Genomic DNA, 26,638 nt, shown 5'->3' with positions numbered 1-26,638 from the left:
GGTCAGGACTGTTTAAAAACCATTATCACACCTAAAAAAATTAACAATTCCTTTTCATCAAATATCAAGTCAATGTCCTAATTTCCCCCAAGTTTTCATAAATGTCTTTTACAATTAGTTTGCTCAAAGCAGGATCTAACTAAGGTCCATATTGCATTTGGTGGGTATGCCTCTTAAGTTTCTTTTAATCTGATAGTTCCCTCTCCCTCTCTTTTCTAGCTATTTATTTCTTGAACAAGCCAGGTCATTTGTCCTTAAAATATGAAATATTTTACTTACTTATCTATTGACTCTGTCTTATTAAATGTAAACACCATAAAGCAGGAATTTTTGTCTATGTGGTATCAGCATCTAGACCAGTGCCTGATATGTAAAAGGAATCCAATAAATACTTACTGAATGAATATCTGGCATTCATGCCAAAAGACCACTGCCCACCCAACAGCAGAAATTGCTAATCACAGCACTCTTTCTTGCTGAGTCTGACCTAGGACTCCCAGTTTTCTGAACATGATATTCTAGGCAACCACCGCGAAAGCAATCAGATTTGGTACCCAAGGTGAAATTTGTTATCCCTGCATTAGCCCCTTCAAAATAAGTGCACTTCTATCTCCAAAACAGATTCAATACACAGTGTATGTTGAAACTGAGCTGAAGTTTAGCATAATAAATTACTGACTGTCTTTCTTGTCAAGTATGTTTAAACATTTCTTAGCTTATTTTACAATTTAGGAGGAAAAGCAAATTGCAGCCAAAAAAATATAGAAAAAGAAACTGAAGAAGATGGTGGGAAACTGGGCAGTACTACGTATTTTTAGAATTGCAGCATCCCCAAGAGCTTCATTATAAAATAAAAATCAGCAATAATTTTTTTGAAAAGTAAATTATATGTATATTGAATTAAAAACTTAAAAAAAAAAACTTTAATGGTCAAGATTAACTGGGGGAGGACAATGTCAGGATCTTCCCATTTATAGGCCCAGCAACATATTCTATTTTTCTGTAAATGGTGTTTTGAGGTGTATAAAAAGTATTACAGGGGTGATACAAGGACTACTGTGTAGAACCCTATTTCTCTGAAACAAAGTTTACTGTGTTACTGTGAAACAGAGTTCCAGAGTTTGCTGTGGCAAAAAAGTAAAAACTAAACTAAAACATCTTGTACAATATTCTGAAAAAAATAATCACGTCTTCTTAGACTCATTTACAATTCATTTCTCTTAAGCTACCTGATAAAGCTCTTTTCCTCCAAATAAAGGAAGCTATGCTAATTGAAAGGCTCCAATCAGATGTTCATGTTTCTATTACTTATTTCTAGTTAAAAAGAAAAAAAAATCAGAAATTCCCTGACATTCACTCAAGAAATCTTCTGCTGTCTATTACTTGCAAATTCATTCAGCAATTAACAAAAATTATGTAGGACCTATTACGTGTAATATGTTAGGCAATTACTTTTAACCTTTGGAAGGAAAAATGATTAGAAGTGGTCTTTCAAGATAACAAAAAAAAAAAAGCTAGTGGTATAACTTGAAATTATATCTAGTTCTTTCAGTGACCAATATTTCTTGTTTTGAGGTTCTCACACATTAGTCTGAGGAAAATTTTCTCTGGCAGAGGTCAAACTTAAACAAAGAAAAACAACACTAAACTGCCACTACCAGATGTGCAAAAAAACCCCCCAAAAACAAAAAAACCCTTCAACAACCCAAATCCCTAGAAAGAATGATTTCTGTTTACTTTTCCTGTGTGATCTATTTAGAGGGAATCTGGAAAAGATGGCTAGAAATCTATAAACAGAAAGTGCTAAGTGGAATTCACTGTTTATAGACTTTAGCTAGAATTTTGTCCTTTATATAATGTTGCCAGGACTCTTTAATACTGTACTCTTTAAAAACATCTTCATTGGGTTTCCTTCATTCTGTTGATTTTCTTTCTTCTTTCTACTGGCTCTTAAATTTGTTTCATCCCCCTCAATTATAACTGTAACTTTTGGAATAACACAATTTTTCCAAAGAATCTCCTAGAACCATCAAAACGCCACCACATACTTGTTATTATGAAGTTTTAGTATATATAGTTAAAATATATGTAATAAAATAATCCATGTAAGCCTTTCTGATTTCATAAATACTAAGGTAGGTCCATATTGATGTGCTACTTAAGATATATGTGAGAATGTTAGAAAAATAGTTTTCAGTTCTAAGTCTTTTAGCTTAAAATCTTTCTTAGCTATAGAAGCTTCTATCTGAAAACAGTTGTTCACAGAGTAGGACTCCTGCAGTCTTTATCATACGACCTACTGGACAACCACAAGGTATATCCTGAAATGACAGAACTCTTAATATACAAGTGACATTTTGACAGCCTGAAAGGAACATGAAACAAAGTCAAATGGAAACATATTTAGGCTTCCCCTTGAAACTTGCCTCTGTACCATTTAGCAGTACCAGAGACCCAGTTCCTTGCACTGTACTTTTCAGTCATTTCCTTTAAGGGATCCCAAAGAAATCAGGGAACTTGCAATACCAGCATTTACAGGGCAACACTAACTTCTGCCTTTGGACTTGTGATTGAGCAAAGATGTTGTTAGTAGCTTCCTTAAAGTAAAATGCCTCTGATAAATTTGGTTTGTAAATACTGCAGAACAAGTTCAACATAACCAACTGTAAGATAACTTAAATGACAATTTTAATAAAAGCACAGATTTCATATTCTCCCCTCCCCCGCCTAAACCTGCCACGAAGATACAATTTACAGCTCACTTTCATTCAAATCAACAAATACTATTATTTCATTAGAGCACTTCTATAACACTAATAAAAACCTAGATGAGTTTTCTCTTTAAAAGTCATAAATTTATTAGATGAGGTATTAAAACTACTTCACTACATGCAACTCCCATACATTTAACTGTTCTGTTTTCTAATTGTTTTAAACTCAAGATCTCTTTTAACATACTACAGAAAAGGAATGGGTTAGAGGACTATGGGTGGGTGGAGGCTGAAAATATCAAAATAACTGATGTCTCACTTTCCTTTTCTGATGTAACCATTAGAATCTAAAACCTGGGGACAACTATGTAATACAAAATTAAATTCAAAAGAATTTAGGTTAAGTGAAAGTATACACTGTTACTAAAGTTCCCATCATTATTTACCTAAGGAAATAACTAGTAGAAATGATGCTTGATTTAAATTTTTGGTACCTTCCAGTTTGGTTCAACTACCAAAATAAACCAACTTGTCTTCAGAGTCAAGTATTTTCCTTCAGAAGAGGCTGTTGGTATAAATAAAAAACATAAGGAATTCATATGCTGTATTTGTACAATAAGGACAATGTTTTGAAAGCTGTAAATCTGATCACTGTGAGAAAACATTTTCTGATATAAAGAAAATATCATAAGCTTAAACTGTAGAAACTGAACATTCTTTACAATTCAAAAATTTTTAACACACTACTATGCAAACTAAATTAAAAAAACCTTACGTTTCTCCGCAGTCATAAAATACATACTCAATGTAGAAAAAGACAAAGCCAGTTCTGAAACAAAAGATCAGCTGCTATGAAAACAAAATAACATTTTGCAGAGTAAATACACAGCCTTTGGACCAAAACAAATAAATGACCTTTCCACACAGTTACAACTTCAGTCCTTAGCACAACCAGCACCTATGGATAAATGCTGACTTAATTATTTGTTGGTATACTGTTTGATGACTAAACGATGGTAAGGTTATTGGTGCTGTTAAAACCAAGACACGTTTTCTTGTGTGTAGTGATTAAAATCGGTTACACCTCCATTTAAAAATCTCTGTCCTCCCACTTCCCGATCATTACTCTTCTGCCTTGTAAGAGACCTGCACATACGAAAATAAAAGTAGATGGTGAGATGTTTATGATGTACAGTATTTTCCCCACTCGGAGCCTTTGTAAAGTCCTCTGAGGGTCTAAGATTCAAACTCTCCGTAAAAGAGTGATGGTCTGAACTACCTAACAATTACCCAGGCTTCTTTTAGACTTCAGTTAACCTCTCAGTAAAAGGAGCATCTTCAACTTTTCCACGGGGCACTGGAGAACAAGTTCCTACTCATAAACGCGTTCAGGTCCTCAGATACCGGGCGCGATCGGAAGATGAAGCGTATCCATCAATTAGAGAGCTCTTCCGGGCTTCAGTGTACCCACTTACGGAAAGGGGTGTATTAACTTGTTTCGTAGGGGGCCGGGAGGTGGAACTAATTAGTGTTTTAAAATGCTCTAAGGTCCAGAGATGAAAGGAAACGCGAGAGACACTCAGAGATGACAGTAATCATAACAAAAAGAATGACTAACTTCGAAGTCTGCGTTATGTAAGGGAAGAGAAAGAAGTTACCAGATTCGCACAAACAAAAGAAAAGCCCACCGCCCCCTTTGTTTCTTTCATTTCTCTCTCCGTCGCCGCCTCTGCGGAGCCCCCCGTCTGCAGCAGGCGGCCGACGCCGGCTGCTGGGCTCGGACTGGGCGGCCGCTCGCCCCGCTCCCAGACCGAGGGGGAGGGCGCGCCGGGCCGCTCCTGACAAAGGCGCTTCCTCCGGCGAGGGCGCGGGATGCAGGCGCCGCAAACTCGGCTCCCGGCCGCCTCCGGCGCGGGGGCGCGCAGGCGGGCCCAAAGAGCCCGCCCGTGGCCCCGGGAAGCCGCCGAGGAAGTTGCGCGCCCGCCTGGCCCGCACCCCTCACCGATCCCACCGCGGCCCCTCCCGCGGCGCGCCGCGGACACTCACCGGACGATCGCTGGTGGCCGGAATCCCAGCACGACCCCGGGACCCGGAGCGAGGGGGTGAAGTGTGCGGGTGTGGAGAGCGCGAGCAGACAGCGGGGCGTTTCGTCTTCCTCGCCAGCCGGCCAAGCCCGGCAAGGGGAAGTTGGCCGCGGAGCCGAGCGCCAGGGAGCTGCGGGCGGAGGGAGAGGCGTGGGGCCCGCTTTGTGGGGCGCTCCCGGAGGGCTCGACGCAAATCCGAGCGCGCGGCAATGCTGGTGCTGCTGGTGGAGGCGGCGGCGGCGGCGCCCCCCGACGGTCCCTCCGCCTCACACCGCCTCTGGGTCACTGACACACACTCGGAGGGAGAGGAGGGGACTAGCGAGAGGGCGGGGCCGGAGGGAGGAGACAGGGCAGAACCACAGCGGGAGGCGGTGCCGCGGCGCCGAATTGTCTTTTGGGAGTTGTAGTTCTCCTACTGAACTAAAAAGGGATACATTGTTGTGGACGCGTCCTGCACTGCGCATGCTCGGGGAGAGAGGCTCGGCCCCCACAGTTACTATGGTCACTGACACTAAGAAGAGAACGTGTTTAGTGCTGCCGCTGACTGAACAAGGCCCTTCTTGTATTATGGTGCTTGTATTAGGGATCCCGCCCTTAGCTAGTCTTTCCTACTTCGCTCCACCCCCAACTTCTAGCCTTACCACTCACAAGTGCTCAGTGAAATCTGACTTCCTCCTGATATTTCGGTCTTCCTTGCTGTTTAATTTTATCCCACAAATCCTGAATCGCAAATACTCATTTCCTTCCCCTCCTTCAAGCGAAAACTTTCTGCCTTAAATTCATGGTTTTTTTGTTGTTTTTTTCCTAACTTAAGACTTGCTGAAATGTTGTTGCTTCTAGTACCTTAACAATTAGGTTATAAAACTGTTGAAAACAACAATACCAGAATCCCATAGTTAATGTCTTCACTTCTTTAGTCACATTTAACTTTAAGGCCAGCAAAGGTAAAGTTCAGGGTTCAGATCACTGTATTTCACTTAATCAGTGTAAAATAATCCAGATTTTTTTAAGGTCTATAATTGTTAAAAAATACAAATATCATAAAGTGTAAATTCAAAAAATAAGTGGAAAGTTGAAAATTATACACACACACACACACACACACACACACAAACTCATTTGGCAATGAGAAGTCTGAACCAAGGTCTGAGTATGCTGTTGGGCTGGTCAGCTAAGTTAACACCCATACTGGTCATCTAGGTGTGAATAGGTGGTGGAGGAGGGTGGTGAAAGGCAGGACACATTCCTGGATTTTCAGAGGACCGACTAAAGTCAACCTGTGTCAAACTCTTTTGTTTTCCTTCTCTGCCTACCTAGAACCCCATACCCTGGAAGAAAAAAATTAATGCTTAGAAATCAGAAACACATTTAGAGCAGAAAAAGTCAAGGTTTTGAAATAGAGCCTCCAGATCAGAAATCCTTATGGTTGCAGACCACATAATTATTCATTCAAAGACCATTTAGTGAGTATACTACGACCCAGGCACTTTATTAGGTCCCAGAAACAGCAATACAGGAACGTAAAAGCAACATTCTTTGTTTTCAAAGTGCTTACTGTGCCGACTCAGTGTAATAAATACTATAATAGGAAAGTACACCAGATGCTTTGATCCACAGCTATCCCAGACCCAGGCAAGGTCAGGAAATACTTCAAAGAATGTTTGAACTTGAGGATGACTAGGAGTTAATGTGTTTGAGGAGGGGGAGGACAGAAGTGGGTGAGAGCATTGGGGGTGGAGGTGGATGGCAGCAAGAGTAAAACACTAGAGGCGTGAGACCAAAGAGTATTTTGGTTCAGCAGACTTAAACGTAGCTGATAGTAGAATGAGGTTGGGAGACCAGCAAGAGGAGACACAGAAAAGCTAAAGGAGACAGCTTAGATCATGAAGAACCTCGCATAGTACGCTAAGGAATGTGGACTCTTCTCTGGAAGCAATGGAAAGTCCTACCAAGATTGTAAGCAGATGAAATTTTGATAAGATATGCATCTTAGAAATGCATTTTAAAAAAGATGAGAGTCTGAACTAAGGCAGCTGCAGTGGCAGAAGACATGACTGAAGGAAATCAGACACTTTGAGGGATAGACTTAATAGAACCTAGTGAGTATTTGCTGTGTTTGGGGGTGAAAGGTGAAGGAAAGTTATCCATATGATGCTTTTGGTTTCAAGCAGTAAAAAAGCCAGATCTAACTGACTTACCCAATAAGCCAATATTAACTGTTTAGATTAAAAGTCCCATGAAAAGACAGGCTACAGGGGTAAATGATTAAACAACTCAGAGATGTCATTAAGGACAAGTTTCTTTCTTGTTTCATTGTTTTTCCTTCCTTGGTATTAACTTTATGGTCAAACAACAGTTACCAACAATTCTTGTGGCTGTAAGTTTTGCCACTAGGTCCAAGAAGAGAAAAGAACAGCGAGTCATTTTTGGAAACTCTTTTAGAAAGAAGAAAATACTATTTTCCCAGAAGCCTCAAAAATTGATTCATGTGTCCACATAAGCTAAAAATGGTGGCCAGGGGATGGTATGAGGCTAATTATTTTAGAGTAAAGATATATGCCCTGTCCCTAGACCCAAAGGAGTCAGCTTCCCACAAAGCTGTGATGAGGAGGTATGGATATTTCAATGAAAGTTGAGGTGATTACCCCAAAAAAGAAGAGTTGAAGCTCAGAAGGAAAGTGGGGGACTGCAACATCTACTACAAGAAAAAGGAAGGATGCCTCACAGATTTCCACCTTATGTGATTATGAGCTAGTGATGCCATTCACAGAGTTAGGGATTACAGGAGATTGAACAACTTTTGTGGGGGAATTTGATGAGTTCACTTTGGCTGTGTTGAGTTCTAGATGTCTCTGGACATATAAGTGGAGAAGTGCAGTGGGCAGTTTTATATATATATATATATATGTATATATATATATATATATATATGACTCTAGTGTTCTCAAGAGAGATCGGACTGCAGAAGACATAGTTGGATTATATAGATGATAGTTGAAATTATGGGAATGGATGAGATCACCCAGGAAGAGTATACACAACAGAAATGGAAGAGTCAATAATAGCACCCTAGGGAAACCCAGAGCTTAAGGAGTAGGCAGGAAGATCATGAAAATGCCTGGGAACTAGCAAGAGAAGTAGGACATACAAAGCAGTAGGAAAATGTTATTTAAAACCAGGAGAAAAGTCAGTCAACGTAAACAAAGCCAGAAATGATAGAGATGGTAGAATTAGCAGTCAAGAACATTAAAACAGTTATGATAAATGTGCTCCATATGCTGAAAGAGAGAAATTAAAGACATAAAAAATGGAATTTCTAGAAATTAAAATTGCAATTTCTGAAATAAAAATTTCACTGAAGGGAGTTAACACTCAGAAGTAGATTAGGCACTCAGAAGAAAAGATTAGTAAATTTGAAGGCATAGCAGTAGAAATCTAGCCAAAATAAAGCACACAAAGGAAAAAACTAAAAGCACGAAAAGGAAAATAGAGCCTCAGTGATCTGTGGGATAATACTAAGTATTCTAAGATTTGTGTAACTAGAGTTCCAGGTGAGAGAAGGGTGGGGGCAGGGGGGTGGTGACAGAAAAATGATTTGAATAAAGCTGAATAAAGCTGAAATAAAGCTGAAATTACTTTCACAGTTGATAAAAATTATAAACCCAGAGACTCAAGGAGCCCTAAGCACACATATTTGTGCACATTCACAAAAAACCACTGCAAAAGACACCATCACTAAATTGCTGAAAACTAGTGATAAGAAGAAAATATTAAAAGCAACCAGTGAGAGGAAAAAAGGTATATTATGTGTATAGAGAAACAAAGACAAAAATTCAGTAAACTAATCAGAAACTCTTCAATGAAAGGGCATTTTTTAAGTGCTGAAAGCAGGAAATAATCTGTCACACAGAATACCATATTTAGAGAAACTATCTTTAAAAAATGAAGGCTAAAGAAAAAAATGCTGAATGAATTTTGCCATTCGCACTGCATTACAAGAAATATTAAAGCAACTTCTTGAGCATGAAAAAAACAATATCACCTGGAAACTTGGATTTATACTAAAGAATGATGAGTGCCAGAAATGGTAACTATATGAGTAAGAATAAAAGGCTTTTCCCTCATTAAAAACTAAAAATTTTTTAAATTGATTATTTAAAGCAAAAAGTATAGCACTGTATTATAGAGTTCATAACAAATGTAGAGATAAAATGTTTGACAACAATAGTTCAAAGGAGTGAAGGGGGAATTCAATTGTTAGAATTTACATTACATATGGAGTGTTATATTTTAAGGTAAATTGTGATAAATTAAAAATGCATATTCTAAACCTGACAACAGCCATCAAAAATAAAACAAACAGGTATAGCTAATAAGTCAATAGTGGAGACAAAGTGAAATCCTAAAAAAAAAATAATAAAAATGAATGCTAGAATGTAGAAACAGAAATACAGAAGAAATCTGAGTCCCTAACGACTATGCAGGTGACCGGAAGCTCCATACAGCTCTGGACTTTCCACCTTCTGTTCTTTTAAGTGAGAAAGAAATAAACTTCTATCCTGTTTAAAGAGATTTTTATTTTGTATTCTATGTTAAGTATAGCTGAACCTAGTCAGAACAGCTACAAGCCTATGGTAGTTTCATAAAATAGAGTATGTTTTTCAGCATCCGGTAGACCCACACATTGCCTAGAATTTGGCCACATTGCCAGCAACTTCAACATAATTCTGGGATTCATATATTTGTCATTAAAATTCCAGGGATAGTCCATCTTTTGGATGAACATCAATTACTATTAGTTTGATCAGTTTTTCTTAAAGGAGAAAAATACATGTAAAGTACTTAGCGCAGTCCTTGGAATACAGTAAATACTCAGTCAATATGCATACTTTGAAACTGAGCCACAATAATAAGATAGATAGATATACCTCAATTTAGACATATGTTGAAGTTTGTATTCCAAAGTCAGAAGTAGAAAATCATTTACATATCAAAACATGTGGATTTCTTCTTGAAATCCACCATACAGTTCTGTACAGTTCTTCAAAACCATTCAATCATGGAAAATGAGTAAGCCTCTAATTACCATCTGCTTCATCTTCATACCTACATTTCCTTGACCAAAGCAGCTATCCTTCTGTTGCACTTTCAAATTTGTTATATTCAGCTATTCAGTCATTTCAGTAGGGGAAAGTGAATCCTGGGGCACTAATAAGTTAGGTTTTTTGGATCTCTTAAATTATAAAATGGTTTTGATCTTGGGTAATTGCTCAATAAATTTTTAAAAGTTTCCTCCACCATCTGACTATATAAAAATCAACTAAAACTCTGGTTCTACTCTCCTCTCAAACTTACATGAAAAAGATACTCAAGATATGACATAAGGAAAAAAATCACAATATTGATACCTTTCCCCAAACTTCATGCAATAAATCTAAATTGCTAGTAAATGATGCAGAGGAAATTGGGCACACCAATCTTTTCTTATCACTTTAAGAAACTATTGCAAACTTACTTTTCTCCTTTTATTGAAAATGTTTCATCTGCTACAAATAAACATATCTTTTCACGTTTAGTCCAAATTTCTCATATTTTATACTGACAAATGACTTATGTGCTAAAGGTTTTTTTGTTTTTTTCCCCCTAAAAATTCAGGCAGTTTGGGATCAGGAGAATGCTGGGCTGCATATTGATTGGTCTTTTGCTGAGATTTTCAGATTTGAGAGTAATAAAGGTGTATGTGTTTATTTTAATATTCAGATAATAAGTAGGGTTTGTTTTTCTCCTCAGAACTCCTATCTTCTAGCATTCCTCCATAAAAATAAAATTATTATCTGCTAATGTCCTCAAAGTCTCCAAATAGCTCATAGTCAACATGAAACATGCTCTTATTTTAAACCTGTGAATAGCACATAATTTGAAGGCCTGGGCTTTCACTCAAAAGATTAGTAGGCCCCAAATACTGGCTCTGACATTTTGGATATATTTGGCAAATGTCAAAGACAAGCTAGTTAAGATTTTAATATTTTAAAGGACTATATTTTAAAACCAAAGATGAACACCAAAGAATGCAACCTATGTATTCTCAGTATTAGTGCAACCAACACATATGCAAGCAGTTACTTTGGAACTTCAAGAATAGTGCATAATAAGACAAGTGGAAAACTCACGAAGAGAAGATTTAGATTTTGTTTCCATCCCTATTGATTTATTTGCTCATGGAATAATGACTCATATTTTTGTATTTCAAATTTCATGCATTCATTTTTTCATCAAATATTTATTCAGCATATGCTATGGTGCCAGGCTATGGCTATAAAGATTAATTTGTCATATTCCTAGCCCTCAAGAAGCTTATAATCAAGTGAATAAATAAGTGCAATACAACTTTACAGGCACTTTTCTAGTATGTTTAGGGAATAGTGGAAATGTAGAGAAGGAAGTAATCAATTTTACAAGAGAAGTCAGAAAACTCTTCAAAGAAAAGGTGGTGGTTGAGCTGAGTCCTGAAAAAAGAGCAGGAGCATCCCAGGAGAGCCAGGACATTTCAGTAGAGCTTGCACGGTAAGAAAAGGAAGAGTGAAACAGCTGGGCTTATTTAGAGAACTACAGGCAGTTCAGTGTGGTCAGATTATAGGGTGTGATGTGGGTACCCTGAATGATGAGGTCGGTGAATTTCCTGGGATCAGCTCACAGAAGTCCATGTATGCCATGCCATGCCAAGGAGTTTGGCAATGAGGAAGTGTTGAAAGAGCCTGAACAGAGGAGAGACATAAATCCTGTTTATGTTTGAGCACAGTGATCCGTTAAGAGAATATGAAATAATTCAGGTGAGAGATAATAGACAAACTAAATAGCTGTGGAGAATGAAAAGAAGAAAATAGATACCAAAGATGTTTAAAAAGTAGAATGAACAGGAGTTGATTGCTGATTGGATGTGGGAGATGAGGAAAAGAGGATGGAAGGATAATTTTGATTCACTCAAGACAACTAATCGGATGTCAGGCGGTCTGGATACCAGTACTTCAGTGGGTAATCAGAGGGTTATCTAGAGGTCTGATATATGTCCAGGTGTTGAGGCAGGACTGGAATGTTCAAAAGTTTTAAGTTCCCTAATTAGTTAAAACAAGGATAGAAATTTTTCCTCATGCCTCAACCTGCTTGATCTTAGTAACTTTGCACCTGGACTCTAGTGGCTTCATTTTATTTCTTCACTCTATTCCTCAATGCATTGTCATGAAATCCAAAGGAGGAAAGTGTTTTAAAATGGGGGAGGTTGGGTTAGATAAGGTTTAAAAGAGTCCATTTCATTTGGCAACTAAGAGGTCACTAGTGTTTTTTCCAAAGCAGTATTTTTTGGAGTATTTCAATAATTGCAATACAAGGAAATAAGGAATTTAAAAATATTATTTTATCAAAAATATTTATTTTCTTATTCCAAGATTTAAAAATCTGGTAAAATATAAAAAAAAAAAATCAGATCTGGGCCTAAACCAATAAATTATCTAGTGTTGAAGATGCAATGCTTTATGGATTCAGAACAGTTAAAGATTGTCATTAATATGGATTTCTAGATCTTTGAGATATTTTATTATTAATTACTGATTTTAATGGATACATTATTGAGGAATATATGTCTATATGGTTCACTTTTTCAGATTAAGTTTCATGAGAAAAGGACAGTATCTATGCTGACATATAAGAAATGGGATTCTTCTGCAAAACGAAAATATTCTTATGAAAATACAGATGGTAAATGAGTGCCCTTTCTAATAAAATATCTTCTAAATGTAAGAGTCTGTGAAATAAAATCAATAGATGTGACAATGTTTTTCACTGATTTTTTTCCCCTTGCTTTTTCTCCACCATCCTAGCTTTCATTAAAATCTGTTCATTTTTTCCTTATCTGCCCCAGCCCCTGTTTTATCCTTCTAATACTATAGTTTTCAATTAGTAATGTCACTGGGAACATTTAGGCATGCTTTGTGAAGGCATGTTCTGTTTTTCACAGTGACTGAGCACTACTACTGGCATTTCATAGACAGGGAACAGGATTGCTGCATAAAGAAGAACTGTCTCACTCAAAATACCATTTACCTTGATTGGCTTGGTGGTTTTACATTCAAAATATCCATTGTTTCAATGGTTACCCTTAGATTTTTAACAGGGTATACTTATTTTAATAAAGTTTAAAGTTAATTAACACTTTTAAGCAACTCCCAAACAATACAAGGAATCTAGAAGGATTCTGATCATACCCTGTCTGTCCACCTTCCATATTATTGTTGTTAGTAGTATTTAGTTCTACTTGTTTTTAACTTCCTAAAACTCAGGTGTCATCATTATTTTATTGTTTTTTACTGTACATGTGTATTTATATTTATATGTCCACATCCTTACCAACCTTTATTGCTTTCTGTTACTTTCATTTTAGCTATTCTAGTGAGTGCATGGTATCTCATTGTAGTTTTTGTTTACATTCCCCATGATGATTAGTGAAATTAAGCAACTTTATAAGAATATGGGCCATTTGGAAATCCTTTCTTTGAGGGGTTTAATTTAAAAGTTTGTCCAGTTTTCCATAATATTATGCTGCCTTTCTTTTTCTTATTAATTCATAGGAATTATTCGTATATTCCAGTTACAATTCCTTTATGAAATACATATATGTTGAATATATTCTCTCACCTGGACTAGTTTTTATGTAAGTTTCTCAACTTGGGATTCTCTTGCCACAAAGACAGTGTAAATCCAAACTCTATACTCACCAATTATGCAGCTTTTGGTTAGATTTCTCTCCGAAGAATGTTTTTCTATACTTACAGCAGAAAACAAACTGCTTGCTGTTTGTCCACTCTGATGGACAAAACTTTTCTAGCTCCTTCTCACCGACTGTGCAGCTTTTTGAAAGTCCTGACATTAGCAGGAGTATCATTTCTAATCTCTGTAGTGCAGTTGCAAAGGCACCTCCCCTGCGTGCACTCAAATGTGTGCACCTATGTGTGCATTCAAACCCTGGTCCCCAGCCCGTACAGCCTAGATTCAGGCCTCTGGCTTTGAGTCCCCTCCCCTGGACGCAACTTTTTCTTTTCCTTTTTTTTTCTTTCCTGCCTGTCAACAGATATTTTTCTTTCTCTTAAGCTCAGCTTTGTATTTCATTGTTGTTTCTGTTGTTATAGTTACCCAGCATGTTTCTGTATTTGTATCAGAAGTGGCTTCAATGAGCTCAGTCTGTCATGATGGAGGAACCTGTTTTTCATTCATTTTTGAAAACAATTTTAAACACTTTGCCATAACTATCTATATTTTTCTTTCCTAAAACTTTTTACCAATACTTTTAAGAACACATCCGAGTTTCTAAAACAGTACTTCATTAGTGTTCGAGTAAAAAGAAACATACTGACTGTTAAGCATTGCAATCTCTGGAGTGGTAGTATAGAAACTCTTGTTACATGGTTAGGGAATACTGGGGAGTCAGGTTAGGGTAGGGAGAGGGTTTAGGGTAAAGTTATAGGACTATAAGCTCACAATCCTCATTTTAATTCTCCCTGTTTCATCCTCTTAGCTAGATTGGTACACTGTGTATAACCCAATCTTTCCTTGTTCATTTTCTCTAATTCTCTGAGTTAATTTGGTGAGTAAAGTTACTCCCTAAACTCCTCTGTTTTTAAAAATCTCTTTGTAGTCGTAAGCTTTGCCTTTCTGAGGATTGATTGCCAAACTTGTCCTGCTTTAATATTTTCGCATAACTCCCCCATGTAGTTTCACTCATCTATATCTCTTCCTGCCTGTCCTGCCTCCACAGTTACTTCTCATAGATCAGTTTCTTCACAACCCTACCCCACTTTGTCACTGTATGAAGCTCCTAGATTCCCAACCTGAGTCACCGCACACCCCCTTCTAGTGTTACCAGCCCAGGCTCCTGCCCCCATCCTGTCTCTTCTCAGATAAAATCAGCATTGCACATTAGCAGAGATACAGTTCCATCCATTTGACTAGACTTAGGCCAGCCTGCAGTTTTTTTTTTAATTTATGGGAGTATGTTTTTAAAATGCATAATTTAAATTTTTTTATTTTAGAAAATTTGAAAATATACAAAAGGAGAGAGAATAATCTAATGAACCCCATGTACCTATCATCCAACTTCAATAGCTTTCAAATCCTGGTAGATTTTGTTTTATCTCTATTCCACCACACCCACTGGTTTATTTTGAAATAAATTCCAGATGCCATATATGTTCACCTATATTTCCATATGTGTCTCTTAAAAAGTGGGTATCTTTATTTTGAAAACATAGCTATAATGGAATTATCACACCTAAAGAAAAACCCCTGAATATTTCCTTAATATCCTCAAATATCCAGACTGTTTTTATGAATTGGGATCTGAAAAGGAATATATATGCCATTGGTTGTTGTATCTCTTAAATCTCTCTCTTTTTAAGAAAACTTTGTATTATGGAAAATTTCAAACATATGAAAGTAAGCAGAACAATGTACGTATCAAACACTCAGCTTCAACAATGATCCATTTAGTCTGTCATTCTTTATCAGCTATACCTTTACCCACTCCCCAATTTTTACTTCATTTATTTTGTACAGTCTTTTGAGATAAAATGTACATATATTTAAATATACAAATCTTAGCTGTACAATTTTGACAAATGGATATACCAGTGTAACCCACAACCCTATAATCATATAGGACATTTACATTTCCCTAAATGGTTCCTTTGTGCCTCTCTTACCCCTTGATAGGCAACAACTACTTTGATTTTGTTTGTTTGTTTTACCTTAGATTAGTTCCTACCGCAGAACATTGTGCTCTTATGTCCAGCTTCTTCTCAGTATAATATGTGAGAGATGCATTCATGTTGTTGGGTTAGTTTGTTTCTTATAATTGCTATCACTACCACAATATGTTTATTCTTTCTCCTGTTGATGGACATTTGGTTAATGCAAGTTTTTGGTTATTGAGACTAAAGCTGTTATGAACATTCTTACATAAGTCTTTTTGTGCATATTTCATTACTCTTGGATAAATTTCTAGGAATGGAATTATTTGGTCAAGGGTAGGCTTATGTTTAACTTTATAAGAAATTACCAAACTTTTCCAAGATGGTTTAACTATTTTACATGCCTGCCAGCAATGCATGAAATTTCGAGTTGCTATATATTCTTGCCAACATTTGGTATTGTTAGTGCTTTAGTCTCTTTTAGGGAGACTTTAGTCTCCAAGTCGTGTGTGTGTGTGTGTGTGTGTATGTGTGTGTGTGTGTGTGTAGGAGGTTGTTGTTGGTTTGTGTTGAAGAATCCAGGTCATTTGTCCAGTACAATTTGTGGTCTGGATTTTGCTGATTGCATCCACATGTGTTTCACATATTCCTCTGACCCTGAATTTTCTGTAAATTGGTAGTTAGCTCTGGAAGCATAATCAGATTCAAGTTCAGTTTTGTCAGGACTGTTTCAAACGTGGTGTTGTGCACTTCCATTAGAAGATTTATAGTATTTTGTGTTCTTTTATTTGTTACTATAGCTTTGGGATAGATTTCTAGAAATGTGATTGTTGGATTAAAGGGTAAATGCATCTATAATTTCACTAGATTTAATTGATAGGATTTTCAGGGGCTTATTATAGATATAATATGCTGTGTAGTGAGGTATTAGCCATTTGCAGTAATTTTACCACATAGAGATGCATACACAAGCAGAGTCGAATCGTATTAGTCATAGCAGTTGTGTTCCGTAAAGTCACTGTGAACACTGAATTACAAATACTGAACTATTGCTCCTAGAAGAAATACAGAGTTAAGTTCCTGCGAGCAAATGGTCATGCCATTGTAATTAATGACTAATATATAACTTTGTTTCATGTGTACTTCTGTTTAAAGACATGTTATTTAACAAATATTATTGATTCGTTAACATTGAATTCACAGTCAACAACACTCTAATTTATGCCTGGAGGAAGCTTATCCAACACACTTATTTTCTCTGTAAGGCAACATCACAGCCTTCTTGCACTTAGGAACACTAGACATCACTTCAGCACTACATTTTAAACAATAAAATCACCAACAAAAAGCACAAAAATGTGAACAACATGGCACTAAATGGACGACAAAAATAACACATTTACAGTATTAGAGCTGAAACAATGGGCAGAGCTTTGCCTTGTTCAACTTCAGCTAGGAATGTGAGCGTCAGGTGACTCAAATTTCTGCTGTTCTATGCATATCCATGAGTGACCCAGAAGGCACTATAAGTATTTATTTTAAATTTATAAATAAGTTTTAGTGAGTAGGCAAATTCACAAATACATACCCCATGGATAATGAGGATAATCTATCTATATATATATATATAACAGGGTTCTCATCTCTCCCCAATCCACAGAAAATGGGCAGCTAAAAAGAAGAATAAACTTCCTACTTTCAGCAAACTTGATGACACTATATTTCCATGAGACTTGGGTTTGATGTGGTTTCCTGGCCCCAGACACATACAGATTTAAGGGTAAACATGATCATTGTGATAGAAGAAGATGTAAGTAAATTGGGTATTGGATATGCTAACCTTTTTACTAAGGAAGAAGTCTGCCTAGATGAGAAAGACAGTATGATATGTAGAGATGAGATGAGGTCTAGAAACATACATATAAAAATATCTAAGGAAACTAGCTAACAATCTGACTTGAAAGAAAGACTGAGGGTTATATACTTAATAAAGACAAAGAATCCAGTTCTAAGATATTTCAGTGAATGGGAAATGAGAGACATACTACCTAATGAGGGTGTCTGGTGACTAGAAGAATCAATTTACTTGGGAGCTGAGAAGTAGAGATGCAAACAGAAAAGACTTTGCCTCAATAGTGAAAAGAAAAATAGTCCTGACTTTGACGTAAGGGTGTATGTATGGGAAGCCATAGTAAGAATAGACCAATTGACTCCAGAATATGGGTAAAGGAAATTGTCTCAACCTGGGTGTCAAGCTTAGAGAACAATTTGTTGAAAGTTTGATTAATTAATTTAGCAATATCAAATTAATATAAGAAATAAAACTGAATGCTTGTGACTTACATGTTGACATAGATTTGATGCCTGCCAAGACCTCTATAAATCGCAGTCATACATTTTGCCCTAGTATTAAGCAAATGATGGAGTGAAGAACATGACCAGGATACTACAGGAGATACATGAGATAAAGACTATATTCTCCAAATATTAGCATAACAATTACCTTCCTTAACTCTAACCCCTAGTACTATTCTCTAGGGGAGGCGACAATAGAAAATACACCATCAGACTTTTACTTCAGACTGACCCTTAAAATTTCTTTCTAGGTCAGATTTCCAGCCTAAGATACTTCTTAGAGTCAAGTCACAGAGACATTCCAGTGCTATCTTGGGATCCTTGACCACAACACTTATATCCCTATTCTCAGAGACTCCGGCCTCCTTCCCAATCTCAACAAGGATTTCTTTAAACTCACAATTCCCTCTCCTAAGATGCTCTCATAATAACATGTCCGAAACCATGGGTTGCTAGCCTGAGTCCCCCTTTGTTTATTGAATATCTTGCCTGCACTCACTGGTTTCTCTCTGGATTTAAAAATCTCAAAAACTACTATCTAGGAAGTTAAAAAAAAAATCCCTTGATATAGAGGTAGAAAAGGTGCTGAAAAAGCCCACTAGTATTATATACTTTTAAAGAAAGCAACTCAACGAATAAGATTATCGTTAGTATGATAGATGGCTACATTTTATTTTCTGACAGACCAGGCTTAACACTATTTAGGAAAATTGTGAGAAGCAATTCTTATCTTCCAGAAGACAAGCACTGTATTCAAGAAAGCACTGTCACTCAGAAGTAGTTTTACTGATAGGTAAGAATTAAAAGGAATTCAGTAAAAACATTGTCCTATGTGTTTAAAGTGGTAGGATTGAAACAAGAAATAAGTCCTTTCATAATTGCAGGCTCAGTTTGAACTTTCGTTTACTCAATTTCAAAATTTCATTATTCAACTAGGACCATGTAATACTACTTATGAGATTATTTTGCTATCCAAAGCAATTTGTTCCGATTCACTCCTCAACCATAGCTATCTACCCTCATCTTTTACTCTCCAATTCCAAATTCTGACAGAAAATGCAAGTGAGGGGTAGATTGAGCTAGGGGTTGCAGATAATTACATGATACATAATAATATAATCAGAACAGGTCAAATTACTTTGAAGATAGGTCCCCATGGAAAGTTTTGAGAGGTAACAAAGGGCCTGATTAGCGATCATGTATAAAGTTAGGGTTAGAGTCAGATCTAAGATTTGGGCATGGTCTTTAGCTGGCAGTCATTGTTGCCTCTCACCTCCCCCCTTGGAAAAATGTCTGCTATGTTGCAATCGTTGAGCAAATGCCAAATACATTCTGGAATGTTCTGATCCTGCCAAGAATACCCACCTCCCCCAAGCTCTTATCCACTCGGTGGGAAAGCTTTCAAATTTCCACCCTCTAGCATGCCACACCTAAATCCCGGCAAACCAAATCTAACAAGTGTGTGGTTCAAGTGGTACCTCAGATCTCTTGGGTAACCAAAAATGTCCAGGGAACAGAAGAGAAGTAGAACATTAGTGATAACGTGTGCCTGTTTAGAGCTTATGTGTGTCTCTTAACACAAACAGAGAGGAGAAATTATCATTAGAATTGTACTGATGTTAGAACCAATAGTCATATTATGTTTTGATTGATAAGCATAAAAAGGAGCACAGTAAAAACCTTGTTTTATAGGTATAGAGTAGTGAGATTGATGCAAAGGAAGAAAATAAGCTCTTTCATAACTTGAGGTTCAGTTAAAATTTGTTTATTCAATTTCTGGATATAATTGAACCATGAGTATATACCATTTATGATATTATTTTGCTGAAACAATTTGTTGTTATTCACTCAACAATAGCTTTCTACCCTTATTTTTATTCTCCATTTCTAAATTCCAATGGATTATTCAACTGGAGGATTAGACTGAGCCAGGAGTTAAAGGCAAATAGGTGAATACTTAAATACAAAGAAATGGAATACATAATGTAAATATTTGACATTTCTATTTGATTATGAAATGAGTTAGGTGTTAAGATTTAGACATACAACTGCTGTGAATTTTTATTGACAACATGCTGAATTGTGGCCTTGGCTATTGACATGGTCAGTCACTCGTGAATAAAAGGTAAACATTTCTGCATGAGAACACAGATAAACTGGTTGGCTTAGAAGAAACTTCAAATCTATCATTATAAATATAACAGAGAAAATGGAGTCAAATAACAGTAAGAAAAAAGGTTATTTCCCAGTCCTATGTGGTAAAAATACCAATAATCTTGAGATCATTTATCCAGCAATCAAAATAGGACCCAAAAGTAAACTTCTGACTTGCTAAAAGAAAAAAGAAAAAAGAAAAAAATGGTTTAAAAAAAGCTATATACTAAAGCTTACAACTTTAGTAGAAAATTTTCTAATATTTAAACTCACTTAAATAAACTTGATTATTATATTCCTGTAGCCACAGACTAGAAGCAATAAATTGTTCTTTTTATAATGACTCTCCAGTCATTACAGACCCTAAAATTTATTGTTTACTATGTGTGAGGGATAGTTACATAAATAATTAATTTAATCCTATGAGGTATGTATAGTGATTCCCCCTGATTTCACAGACAAGGAAACTGAAGTGTAGAGAGGTTGATAAATTTGCCTAAGATCACACAGGAGAAACGGGTAGGTTCAGAATTCAAACACTAGTGTTTTACCAGAGACCATACTTTCAGGTATTAATAGCAGACATCAGGTCAGTACAGGTCAGAGAGGTTCCTGCTGCTACAGTCTACAAAGGACAAAGACCTGTAAGAGAGAGTGAGCAAGCAGGAGCAAGGGACAAATGGTGACAAATAGAACAAGGAAGGAGCTGAAGTTTGGGAGGGGGTCTAGACCCTTTACAGTTATTTAATTCACTCTTTACAGCCATTCAAGTTAGCATCAGCACTTTTCAGGTGAAGAAATTGAGGCTGTAAAGAGTTAAATAAATTTATCATAGCCTGTGAGGGACTTGTTGAAAGCATAAAATGGTTGAATGTAAAAATGGTTCAACAATGAATGTATAAAATTATGACTCTAATAATCAAGAACCAGTTACATCATGTTGATTTTTCTGTTTGGGAAAACAGGGGAATGTACAGCATATTTTTAAAAGCCTAAGAATATAGATATGGTTAAAATAAAACTATAATAATTTTTGGATTTAAAGGGATGTACTTCAAGTATCTAGAAAACTTTCCTGTGTGGAATATCTCTTTACATTTTTAAATTGAAGATATTTTTTCAATTACAGTTGACATACAATATTACGTTAGTTTCAGGTTTACAACGTAGAGATTTGACACTTATAGGAATCTCTTTTCTAATGATACCAGATACATAAAGATTTCTATATTGGGAAATAGTATAAACAGACATATTAAATAAAGGTTAACTCTATTTTGTGTCAAAGGACCCAACAAAAATAGTTCCAATACTTTATAATCAACTTGGGTTATGTGTTAATCCTGAATCATACAGCATCTAAAAAGTGTTTCTACAAGTTACAAATTATAATTTATCAGGGATTCAAGTTATTAGAACAGTAAAACGATTGAATTTCCCTTCATACGATATTTTTATGAGAAAAAAAGGACAGCAGATGTTCTTCAAAAACCTCTGAACTTAAAATTCATTTATTCAGCACCAAGTAAATAAAGAGCTTACTTTAAAGAACAATGTATATGGTCTGTCTTAAATGTAATGTTTGACTGTATTTCCTGTACTTCCCTCATCTACTGTGCTTCTTTGATGATTGGTCTCATAATGATAATTATGATTTATAATGAGACCTCCGAGCTATAAAAAGACAAAAAGCTAAAAACTATTAATACATTCAATGTATTTTTTATCTTTTAAAAAATTAGTCAACTGTTGCTGATAACTCAACTATTGTTGGTAACTTTCAGATAACTCAAATATTATTCAGAAAACTTTCATTTTCCAGTCTATTAATGGGAACCTTTGAAAAAAATTTGTAGAAAGTATTCTGAGAAATATTGGAAAATTGTGTTTTTGTCTATTGCACATTACCTTTGTTGACTTGCATGTTCTTTTAAAGTCCCATGTCTTGCTTAGGTGTTTGACATATTTTTAATGAAAAATTTTAATTATTTAATAATTTAAAAGTGACTACTAAGAAATTTTCAATTGGTTAATGATCATAGACAAACATTCAAACAAACAAAAAAATACCAAAGCTAATAAATAGCTTTACCACTTTGCTTTTGTTTCAAGAAAATTTTTGTGGGAGATAATTATTCAATTTAGACCTGCATATTTGTTCATTCAAAAGTGGCGCTTTATGTCAATGACAAAAACATAATCACACATAAAGATTAGTTTTGTTCGAGTTATTTTGTTAATTGCGGGAAATTTTTTAAAAATCAAAAAAAGTTGTAATTTGAAGTACAAGAGAAAGGGAATCATTTTCTTTCTGGGCATTTACATTGTGGAGGGAGGATATGTAGTTACAAGTACTTTTTCTAGGTTTTCCAAGACAGTTCCAATTTTAATATTCCATTTTGAAACCTTGTTAAATCATTCACTTTGATTTTTGTTTCAAAATGTTTGGACACCATAGAGAAAAATGGCCTAATATTTTTAGGAAAATCTTACTTTTACTTTGATTCCAAATGATACTTAGGAACATCAGAGAGTTTTTAAAGGTGAGTTCCAGCCTCATTGAAAACTTAGCATTTAATTAATAAACAGTAACCGATTTTGGATGGATCTTCTGATGGGTTTCAGAAATTTTGTGAGACATGATATGAGTTTATAACAACATAGAGAGATCTTTCTATGAAGCTTTATTATGTCAGCGAGACTCTGAAAGTTTTTTCTTCCAGTTTAAGACTTCATATAGCACATACATACTGATTAATCTGTAAATTAGAAAGAATCTGTTGTATTATTAGGACAGCATTTCAATCATGTAAGAGAATATATTTCTCCTTTTAAAAACATTGATTATAATTATATTTTCTAAGAAATCATTTAAATATTGCGTTAGTATGACAGACCTTGTCAAAACAACGATTGAGTTGCTTTGGAATAGTACTTGGCACACCCAGATTAAGTCTCGGATAGTAGACTCATTAAAAGAACATAATATCCTGTTTTTTTCCCCTTTAAAGGAAAGGAAACATTTTAGCAGTAGCAATGTAAAGACAGGACATACCTATTTCTTACTTATTAAAGAAAATGTTGAAAGGAAACCTTGTTTCCACCTGCTTGACATCTCAGAAAAGACCAATCTTTTAATTGCCTTTCCTTTTCATCCTTACAACTTTTGGTTCACATGTTCCAGGCCTCAGGGGACAATGTCATCTTTCATTTTAATGTTGCATATCCTCAATGAGATGCACATATAATGGGTGTGATATTGGTGGCTCCTAAGACATGCTTGTTTTTGTGTCATATTTGTGTTACATATTCTTTGTGATGGTTATGACATACTTCTTACCTAGCAAATAAAGCTTTTTAAGTTTACTTCTTTTTTTTTAGATTAATACATATAGTCGCACAGAAAGTTATATATTAGTGTCATTATTACCAACTCATATTATAACTCTGAAGATATTTTTTAATGACAAGATCATACACATGTACCAAACAGGAGAGCTCATTAAGACCATCCACTTAGTCATATAGATTGGACCTAAAAGCTGGCACAGAAAGCCCAAAACTCAGTTCATGTCAGGGAACTGGAAATGAGAGAGAATTTTTGTTTATATTTGGTTTCCTGTGTCTTCATATAGCTAAGAAATGATGTAAATTCACATAATCGTGGACAATAACCAAATCTTTCACAAGTGTTAGTGAGTGTATGTGTATGTCCATAAATAGATATATCAAAGATTCCTATATTTGTAACTCATAAACTTTTATTTCTACACAGAAACAAATACAGTGAAATGTTTGAGCATTATTTCTGATGTGTGTGATAATCATTTGCAGACCATTTAGACAGACTGAAAATATATGAATTAAATGTGATGCTTCTAAAGAGAACCTGTCTTTTTTTTCTCTCTGGAGAAAATAATTTGCTCTTTTACTTATTTTTTTTCCATATGACTCAAGGGAAGCCATGATTTGAATATATTTTTCTTTCAGGTTTTTTAAATAACATACTATAAAAACCATAAAGTAAATTAAATTTTATTAAATAGAAAAATAAGAATGCAGCATTAAACAATACTCCTCCTTGAAATTTTAGTGAGCTCCAAAATTCATAAATGTTTATGCCCTTTCTTAAATAAAACATCATCCAATATGCAACTGAAAAATAAGAACTTACATGTCACAATATACTCACTGTGTCTATTCATTCTATATGACGTACTACTTACGTGATTCACAAATTTAATCTGTAAGTGACTTGTGTGGCCACTATTAACTGCTTAAAACAGTGACAACGAACTAGATGTTGAATTTTAAACTTATAGAGAGCATTAGTGGTTTACTAAATTTTCTCAATTTAAATTTGTTATCTGGGCAGAGCAAGACATTTATGGTCAAAATTCATTCTTCTGTTCTATCATTCTACCTCCCTCAAAGTTCACCAGAATGAGATTCAGCAGCAGCTCTCAAGGCCCCTATTTCACCATTGTTCTTTCTCACTCAACTCACACTTCTGCTTCTCTTTGCTGTACCTCTGCTAGCTCCAGAGCACCTCTCTGCTGGCTCTCTCCTAAAAATGCCCTCCTGACCCCACACCCTACTTTAGCTGTTACCCTATTTCTCTCCTCTTCCCATTCAAGCTTCTTGAGAGAGCGTTACATTCAGTTACTCCGTTTTCTCATCTCTCATTCATTCACTCCTTTTTTCTCTTTTCCTTTTCCTTTTAGTAAAATGTACATAAAATAAAATTTGCCATTTTAACCCTTTTCAAGTACACAGCTCTGTGGCAATAAATATACTGACATCATTATGCAACCATTACCTTTATCCATCTCCAGAATTTTCTTTTCATCTTCCCAAACTGAAACTCTATACCCACTAAACAATAAGTCCCCACTTCCTCCTACTCCACCACGAGCCCCCAGCAACCACCATTGTACTTTCTGTCTCTGTGAATTTTACAACTCTAGGTTCCTTATATAAGTGGAATCATACAGCATTTGTCCTTTGGTGACTGACATTTCACTTAGTATAATGTCCTCTTGAACATGTCTTCGTTTTCTTTATTCTCTTTGTTCTGATCCTGTCTTCTCCATGTCATTGAAACATTCCTTGCCAAAGTTACCAGTGAGCCCCTTCTAACTCAATCCTCTGGAAAATTGTGTTTATATTTTAGTGGCATTCAACTGCTCTTGGAACTTCTTAATATACTCCCCTTTTTTCACTTCCAAGATACCCGTCTCCCTGATTTTCCTCCTACATTTCTAGCACTTCTTGTTGGGCTCCTGTTTACCTCAATACTGTTTTTCTTCTGTGTCTATGTACATTTTAAAGTATGCTGCTTGTTTGAGCTCGTCCATTCCCATGGCTTCTACTACCATCCATGTGTTGACTGACTCTTTATCTCAAACCTAGATTTCTCTCCTGAGCTCCAGAGGAGGGCAAATATCTGCATATGGAGATCTCCACCTGAATGTGCCACAGGCATTATGTTCAAAACTGAATTTACCAAATTTCCCTTCAGATTTATGGATGGAATACATACAAATACAAATGGATGGAACCATCCTCTGTGTCACTCTTTACTTTTTAATTTTCCCTACCCATAACATTTAATTGATTTCTTAAGTTTTCTCAGTTTTATCCACTTAACAGCCCAGGAATATTGTGTCCTCTTCTATCCATTCTTGGTGCTGCTGCTACTTGTCAATTCAAGTACGTGTTTCCCCGAAAATAAGTCCTAGCCACACAATCAGCTTTAATGCATCCCTTGGAGCAAAAATCAATATAAGACCCAGTCTTATTTTACTATAATATAAGACCAGGTATAATATAATATAATATAATATAATATAATATAATATAATATAATATAATATAATATAATATAAATACCTGGTCTTATATTAATTGTTGCTCCAAAAGACACATTAGAGGTGATTGTCCAGGTAGGTCTTATTTTCGGGGAAATCGTTTTATTCTTCTCACAGGGATCACTGTCACAGCGTCTTTATGATTCTGCTTCTCTCCCTTCCATCTCATCCCCACCTAATATATTCTCCACCTGTTGCCAGAATGATCTTTCTACAGAGCAAATCTGATCTTATCACTCTCTGAATAAAATTTTTGAATGCCTTCCCATTGCCTTCAGGAAGAAGTCCAAACTCCTTAGCATAGAGTGCTTGTTCTGCAGGAATTGGCCTCTGCACCTAAACCTCAGCACTTGCTGCTTTCCCTTATGCATTATTTGTTCTTACAGGCATGATAAAGTGCCCAGAATGCACTCTCCTCAGACTGCCACGTCTTTGTATGTGCCATTCTCCTTGATAACTCCTGTTTGTCCTTTAAGACCCAGCTCCAGGGTCACTTCTCCGGGAAACCTTTCCTGAAGCGGGATGTAGTGGATGTAATGGTGTGCTGCTTGGTTCCTCTACGTCCTCAGAACTGAAATACACATTCCCCTCATTGCTGAGAATGTTGGTAAGTGATAGATCTCAGCTACATTTCATTTTGGAGATGGCCCTTGTTTGAAGAGAACCACTGCTAAGATCATGCCTTCCTCCTTGGGGGCAGCCCATATGCAATGAGTAATTGGATACAG

At 36.0% G+C, this 26,638-nt stretch overlaps 2 protein-coding genes across 4 annotated transcripts in view; one reads left to right on the top strand and one right to left on the bottom strand.

The window, feature by feature from the left end:
- Positions 1-5,087, bottom strand: part of PELI1 (pellino E3 ubiquitin protein ligase 1) — a 51,410-nt gene extending 46,323 nt beyond the window's left edge. The window contains exons 1-2 of one of the 3 annotated variants that reach the window (XM_081069338.1): positions 4,758-5,082; positions 3,158-3,276 (exon numbers count right to left, since the gene is read on the bottom strand). The gene's annotated coding sequence lies outside the window, so the exon portion shown is untranslated. Of the gene's footprint in view, positions 1-3,157; positions 3,277-4,757 lie in introns of all 3 variants that reach the window. The other 2 variants (XM_081069337.1, XM_081069336.1) reach the window with 2 other exon arrangements.
- The window catches only part of LOC308506206 (uncharacterized protein), a 161,540-nt gene that overhangs the window by 89,737 nt on the left and 45,165 nt on the right, over positions 1-26,638 (top strand). The gene's annotated exons all lie outside the window — the stretch shown is intronic.

The sequence above is a fragment of the Rhinolophus hipposideros genome, assembly GCF_964194185.1.
Source record: "Rhinolophus hipposideros genome assembly, chromosome: 12".
In the NCBI taxonomy this organism is placed as follows: Eukaryota; Metazoa; Chordata; class Mammalia; order Chiroptera; family Rhinolophidae; genus Rhinolophus; species Rhinolophus hipposideros.
This window is presented reverse-complemented; position numbering and strand designations above follow the sequence as displayed.